Raw genomic sequence first — 7526 nt, forward strand, 5'->3', positions numbered from 1 at the left:
GATGATCTAGGGATATTTTGTGGGACCTGTGGATTGGGGTGTCCCTACCTAGGAATGATACCGCCTGTGTCCATGCCAGAAGACTATGCTCTAGCTCAGGACTCGAAAGCATTCCCATGACTATAGGGCTTCCCTGTATCCTTTTCCTCACTCCCCCCCCCCCCCCCCCCATCTACTAGCACTGCGTGCCTCTTACCATTGTCTGTACACTGTTGGTGATCCAGCCCACAGCCAGTCTGTTCAGCTCCCACCCTCAGCCTGCCTTCCTGGAGCTGTTTGCACTTGCTTCTCTCTTCCACTTCCATCGCCTCAGCCTGTTCCCCTCAGAGCCCTCCCCTGCACTGAGTCCATGCTCAGCATGGTCATCAGGGACCCCATTGCCAGGTCAATTCTCTGACCTCATTCCTTTGACCTCTGTGGTAGCCCATTATATTGACCAGCCTCCTCCCTGGCCTTTCTGCTACCCTCTGAACCAATGGACCCCAAGATACCAAGATACAGTGGCTGAAGCAAGATGGAAATCCATTTCTCTCTCGAGAAGCCTGGGGGCATGGCCGGTGAGGCAGCTCAATGGCGTTAAGGGTCCGGCTCCTTTGTGCTCTGCAATCTTCTGTATGCCGCTTTGGTTTCTTGGCCCTGGGTGGCTGTTCCTGATCCTGTCGTCTGTGGGAAAGGGGCGACGAGATGGGGAAGATATGCAGTTCCCCTTCGGAGGCAGATCTCTGAAATTGTAGTGTCCCTTCAGCTCTGTCCCACTGGTCAGAAGGCAGCATGTGGCCACACCTTGCTGGGGACTGTGCTGTTGAGCCAGGCAGAAATTCCATTGCCAGGTAAGGAGGAGAGAACAGATATTGAACAGCTACCTCCGATGGCTCTTTCTTACTATTTTCCCTGGGCAGTTCTCCTCTATCTGCCCCTGAAATGTTGGTGCTCTCTTGTCTGGCCTGCTCTCCTCCCTCTCTGTGTGTTCTCTGCTGGGCGCCGAAAGCAGCCATGGATTCAAACCCCGAAGTAAGGTGTTACTTTGGGAAATAACCTTGCCAAAGTAAGGTGTTCTGCCGCCTCTGTCTTTGCACAGAAGTACCTCCTGACCCTGCACCCACACTTCTACCACACAACTGGGCAATTCCTTTTGGAGGCCCCACTAATACCTCAAAATTAATAGGTCTCCAAACCCAACTCATTATTTTCTTCCCAAATCTCCTTTTCCCTATGGGGCTGTTACTCCTGTGTGTGGCACCATCCTTCCGGCCCCAGGCTGTCTCCATCTGTTCCCATGTAATCCATCCCTCAACTTCCCTCACAGCCATCCCTGCCTCAGCCCAGGTGTCTTCTCTTTCCTCCTGACCTTATAGTTGCCTGCTAGCTGTCCCTGTGGCTCCTGTTTGCATCTGCCTCCCCAGGTATACAGAGCAGCCACACCACGTAAAATGTGTACCCTCTGCTTATACACCTTCCATGGCTCCCCACTGCCTGCGGAGTGTACCCCATCTGGCTGCTGCTTTTTCTTCCAGCCCACACCCTGCTTCTTCCTATTCCTGCTTTGCCATTCCAAGTGGTTTCATGAGCTCTGAGAACTGCACCTCCTGTTTCTTGGTCTGTGTTTCTCACCCATCCCTCTCTCTCCATCTGCCCAACAAGGCAGATACCTGCTTAGCCCTCAGAACTTGGCCTAAGTGTTGACCCCTCTGGGAGGCCCCTTCTCACCTACTCCCATGCCTTTTGGGAGCTGTAAGATGTAACTCCAGCCCTTGGCCTCTATGGCACAGGCTCTGTCTGTGTCAGAGCAGAACTATAATGCTCCATTTCTGTAACCCTTCCACCGAGGGCCCTCTGAGGGCAGGAATGCACTTTCCTTTTCTCTGGACACAGCATCAGGCACAAGGCCTAGAAAATAACAAGCATCCAGAAAGTGTTTCTTTTTTTTTTTTTTAAGATTATTTATTTATTTATTTGACAGACAGAGATCACAAGTAGGCAGAGAGAGAGAGAGAGAGAGGGAAGCAGGCTCCCTGTGGAGCAGAAAGCCCGATGCGGGGCTCGATCCCAGGACCCTGAGATCATGACCTGAGCCGAAGGCAGCGGCTCAACCCACTGAGCCACCCAGGCGCCCCCAGAAAGTGTTTCTTAAATGAAAAATTGATCATGTCACCCTGGCTCACAAAACATCAGTGGCTCCTCACTGACTATATTATAAAGTCTAAGCCCTTTTCCAAGGCATTCAGGCCTCATATGATGGGACTGTTGGAGTTTTCAGGCTCACTGTCGAGTCCATCATCCAGACACACCATTTCTTATCATATCTGTTTACTCTTAGACTCCTGCATCTTTTGTCCCTTGCTTCTCCCAACCTGGAGTGCATTTTCTCCTCTCTTCCCTGATTGCACACCTACCCAACCTTTAAAACTCACTTCTGCGGTACATTCTTTGGTCTGCCCAACTCAGTCACACAGTCCTCACTCCAGATTCCTGCTGCGCATGCTGCGTAATGGTTCTGTATTGCCGCTGTCCATAGGGTGCTGTGGCCGGCTGTGCAATTAATACCCCACACCCCTCCTTCCATCTGGAGTCTCCTCCTCTCTCTGCTGTTCCCATCAGCACATGGTTGAAAAGAGGGGACTGCCTGACTGCCTGGGTGTTTGGCAGCCCTACCTTTGTGGTCACTGTTGGGTCTTGGCTGAGCTGGATCAATTGTAGCTCCTTACCCTTCTGGTTCTAGTTCATTGGTCTAAGACCAATCACTTCACTCAATTCAGGCTACTCACAGTCATTCCCTGATATGTTTTTTAAAAACAAAAACTGAGGTGGGGTGATGGGGTGCTGATGGGGTGCCTGGGTAGCTCAGTTGGTTAAGCATCTGCCTTTGGCTCCAGTCATGATCCCAGGAATTAAGCCATGGCATCAGGCTCCCTGCTCAGTGGGAAGTCTGCTTCTCCCACTTCTCTTTCTACCCCTCCCCCATCTCATGCTTGCTCTCATTTGCTCTATCTCTCAAATAAATAAATAAAATCTTAAAAAAAATAAAAACTGAGAAAGAGGATGGGGTGGACATAGTATGGTGTAAAACTTAGAAGCTGTTAGAGGCCATGTCTTCTTTGTATGATGGAAACCACTGTGCAGTAAGAGAAGGAAACTAACACACAGAGAGGCATAGAGATATATATGGTGAGAGAGAGGCAGAGAAAGAGGAGAGAGAAGCAGAGAAGCAGGCCTAGAGGACCTTGAAGGATTCCTGAAGCCCATTTGCATTCTTGCTTTTACAATGACTTGGTTGGATTCTTTGAGTAAATAATATCCATCTTTCCCTTAATCTGGTTCAAGTTGCAACCAAGATTCCTGACTGATACATATACCTATTTGGTTTTGCTTATTAGTCCTGTAGCTATCTGAGTGCAAATGCAACCCCTCCCATGTCTGTCTTTGTGTTTGTAGAGGGCGCAGCCACCCTATTGGGTGCCATCCATCCCCCAAGATGGCAGAGTCCCTTCTCAGGCCTATGACCCTAGACCAGGGCTGGTCCATCTTTGCTAATTCATGAGTAATGAATTGCTAGTTCGTGACTAAATTCTCCCACACAGGGTGACTGGGTTACTGCCTGACCGTGGCTTTCTTCCCATTTTAGACTGTGTAAACCCATCAACAATCAGCAAATTAGTAGTTTGTGATCCAGGGTCTCTTGTGGTTTGTTTATGGCTGCCACTTTCCCCAGGGCTGAGGAGTCCTTTCCACAGGTGTTTCTTCAGCCTGGGCTTAATTTATTCCTTTTCTCTTCCCTCTGTCACCCAGGCTAATTCTTGCTTTTGTTTATAATTGAGTTAAGTAAACTGACCTCCATCTTCTCCAGCAGAAGCCTCCATGCCTCCATGGCCCATTAATGCTGCTGTGGTGTGACTGGACATCAGCCAGGCTGTAGGACACCAAACATCTGGATACTGAGAAGGCTTCAAGGGCTGCTGCCGAAGGACAGTGTCAGGGCTGGGGGAAAGGGACATGACAGCAGATTTTCATCACCAGTGACCCGAGACTTGGTCTGGCACTCACACCAAACCCTTCCTGATGTGAAGTAGTGAGGTCAGCTTGGGTGTACATTCTGAGCTGTAGGCCATGCCTGGAGGGGAGCAAGATGTCTCCCTGGGAAGAGACCGTGGAACACATCTGTGGAAGAAGCAATGGCCAAATGGTTATGGATGAACAGAGGAGACTGTGACGGGGGAGTGGAAGACAGTCCTCAGCCGGGTGCTACTGTGATGGGCAGTCACTGGCCTCTTCTGGCGCATCTGCCTGCAGGGTACCTGGAGCTGCAGGGATGGAGTCCAGCACTCTTCTAGAGCCCACTCCAACCAGGGACCCATAAATATTGGTCTGGTTTTGGTACAAAGACCAGCCCCAAGCACATCAGCGGGGTGTTTTCAGCTGGGAGGAGCAGACATATTCTTTCACTCTGGCTCTCATGTGGTCCAGCACATGGGGAGCTGTCTGGGTGGGGGCTACCAACCAGAGCTTGGCTGCCCCCCAGCCCCTTGCCCTAAGCCCTGACGTCACAGCCCAGACATCTGGCTGTCAGATCTGATTGAGCTCATGCCTGGAGAGAGCTGGCAGGCCAGGAGGCCTAACTCCACACACATCCATGCCCACCCAGCCAGGATCTGCCTTCCCCTGGGGCAAAGCACTAACCACTTGGAGACTTGCTATCCTCATATGTGGAACGGGGATCATGATAACACCTACCTGGAAGGCTTTTCATAAGCATTAATGAAAATGATGAGCTGAATGTCATCAACATACAGGACCTGGCAGATCGTAAACACCCAACTAGTGATAAGCACTACAGTAATGTATAACAAGATGCTCCTCTTACTCTCTGGGACAGTAATGTCCTGTGTGATATTAGGCAAGCCACTCTTTCTGAGTCTCAGTTTCTTTACCTGTAAAGTGAGAGTACTTCCATCAAGCTTCCTTTTCTAATCCAAAGTTTCACTTTCTGTGAAATGAGGATATTTTCATATTTATTTAATGGGGGGAATAGAAAGAAAAAGGCTCAAATGACATATAGTCAATATGATAAAGCTTTGAAAAATATGAAGAACTGTTTTAACTCAAGAGAGGATAATGATAATGAGCAATAATGTAAGTGCTAATTAATGCTAGTAGTTTCCCAATATGCTTTATTTGCTTGCTAAAGGGTTGAAGGGGAGAATTTCCAGGGTATGTGTTGGGGAGGAAGACTGGCAGAGTGGTTCTGGGCAGAATGTAAATTATGCAGGGATGTGGCTGAATTGGAGACATTCAGCCCACTCTTGGGATATCTCCAACTCATTAGGTGTGTGGTTTGGATAAACCCTCCAAGTGGTTCTGAAGCTCTTGACTCCTACCTCATCCCCCTTCTTGGGTATTCCTCACGTTAGCTCAAAGCTTTGAGGCTCATTTAAATTCAGTGCCCCAAGGATCCCATTCATAACTATTCTCAGATACTCATGCCTATGTGTGATTGGAATTCCTGTAAGGGAAGAGTCTGGTCTAAGAAGGCTGTAGACTTGGAGTTGGTGTATAAGGGGAGAGCTCCACAGAAGGGAAGACTGCAGGCGAGCGCTCCCTTGGCCAGTGGTCCATACCTTACATATCTTACATACCTTACATCTCTACCTTTGTACTGGCAGAGATAGTCCAGCTGCTGTGTTCTCAAGAGCTAGCACAGGGTCTAAATTAGGGTATCTTGGCATCTTTAATCCCATATTTCCCTCCCTGTCCTCTGTTGATCTGCTCCTCTCTTAGAAGGAATTGTTACTATTTTTTGTGTATCTCCATGACTCAAGCATAGTGTGGTAAACTTTATTTTCTATAGCTTGTATTGTGAGAACAATACACATTTCATAGAATATTATGAAGTCAGTTACTTGTCTGAGGTTGGGATCCCCTAGAAGTAGTACTAAGAAAAGGATATGAATGCAAGTGACCTCAGAAAGCTCCGAGAGAGTGCAGAAATGAGAAAGTGATTGGAAGGAGCAGATAAAGATTGAGTAGCAATTGGTATGGGAAACTGGGGCATAATCTCACTGAGTTGTCCCAGACAAGGGGAAGGAAGTGGAGGTATCTAAGCACCATCACCCCATCTTTGGCTAAGGATGGACTCCAGGAGCACTAACCCTCCATCAGCTCTGGCTTGTCCTGAGCACAGGCAAACATGGGGCCTAGTGGGTAGTCTTCAGTCTGGAGGTGACACTGAAGACTATTGCAGAGAACCAAGAGAGCATGCTGAAATATGCCTTTACAAATGAGGTACATCTCTCACTCTTGCCCTCAAACTCACCGAGACTCTTATGTGAAATTCCCATCAGATCTCTAGGCTGGGATCTCTAGACTAGTGCACTATGACACAGTTTTGGACAATGCCATGGTTTGTCATTATGAGATGAATAAAAAAAAAAATCTCTTGATCCCCCTGTTGGAAGACGCTGCATGTGTCTCATTTTTCTGCATGTCTTACCAGCCCAGACTCAGGCTTCCTTTGTTCTTGGCTGCCTTTTCAAGGTTGCTTATGTCGTTAATGGTCCAGGAAGACAGAAGTGTCTCCCTGTGGAGCAGAGAGCAGCTTTGTATGCTGTCCAGAACAGTAAAGAAAAAATCTACTTCTGGGTCAAAATTAGGCAAACTTACTGCCTATTATAAAGGATTCAGGCTCCCTAATCTCAGAGATCTTCTGTAATGCAAACCATGGTGCGGCACTCACCTGGCCTCTTTGCCTAACCCTGTAGCAAGTAGGGTTCCTGGGACTGGCACAAATGCTGATGCTCCAGATACTGTTCTCACTGTGAGTAATAGAGTTTTTTGTCTCTGACCCAGGAGTCTCATGTCTCAGCCAGCGTCCATGAAATTACTGGCAGGCAAGCTTTCTAGCTTGCGAGAAGTGTACAAATCTTGCTCCTGCTGCAGCTCTTGACGTCTCTCCTACTGGTCCCCCAAATCAATTGCTTGGTCATCATGTAAGTGATGTAAAGAGACTTGAGACCTTCTGCTCAGGAGCTCAAAATCTATTTGGTCAAATAAGACAAATGAATAGGAAGTAAAAAAAATAATCTATAACATAGTCTGATCACTAATGGCATAGAGTGCTTGAATAGGGGCTTTGTGGAAGGGGGTTTGGAAGGAGAGAGAAGAGCTGGAGCAAAGCAGGGAGGCTGGGACTGCAGGCCAGTGCTGTCCACACCTTGTGTAGGTGAGGGTCAGCCCCAGCACAGAGTTCATCGGAGTGCCAGCTAACGAGTGCCCACTGAGTTTGGAGGGTGATGGAGAGCCCTGGAAGCCCTTATGTCCCGCTGCCCTGCCTGTGTCTCCCAGGCACCACCCTTATCTTCTCTGGGACTCACTGTTCTGACACCTTCATTTCCATTGGCTCACTGTGTCCAAGGTGCCTTGGGGAAATCCCCACAGAGTACATGGCACTTTTGTGAGGCACAGAGTTGTTTGTGTGGCCCAGAAGCCATGGTGGGGACTGAGTCCTGAGTTCTTAGAGCCCTCATCTGCACTCC

General features: G+C 48.6%; 1 long non-coding RNA gene across 3 annotated transcripts in view; it reads left to right on the plus strand.

Moving 5' to 3' along the window:
- Positions 1-6508, plus strand: part of LOC131840285 (uncharacterized) — a 29943-nt gene extending 23435 nt beyond the window's left edge. For all 3 annotated transcript variants that reach the window (XR_009357303.1, XR_009357305.1, XR_009357304.1), the window contains one exon: positions 3848-6508. This is a non-coding gene — a long non-coding RNA (uncharacterized LOC131840285). The remainder of the gene's footprint in view (positions 1-3847) is intronic.
- The last annotated feature ends 1018 nt before the right edge of the window (positions 6509-7526 follow it).

The sequence above is a fragment of the Mustela lutreola genome, chromosome 9 (genome assembly GCF_030435805.1).
Source record: "Mustela lutreola isolate mMusLut2 chromosome 9, mMusLut2.pri, whole genome shotgun sequence".
NCBI lineage: Eukaryota > Metazoa > Chordata > Mammalia > Carnivora > Mustelidae > Mustela > Mustela lutreola.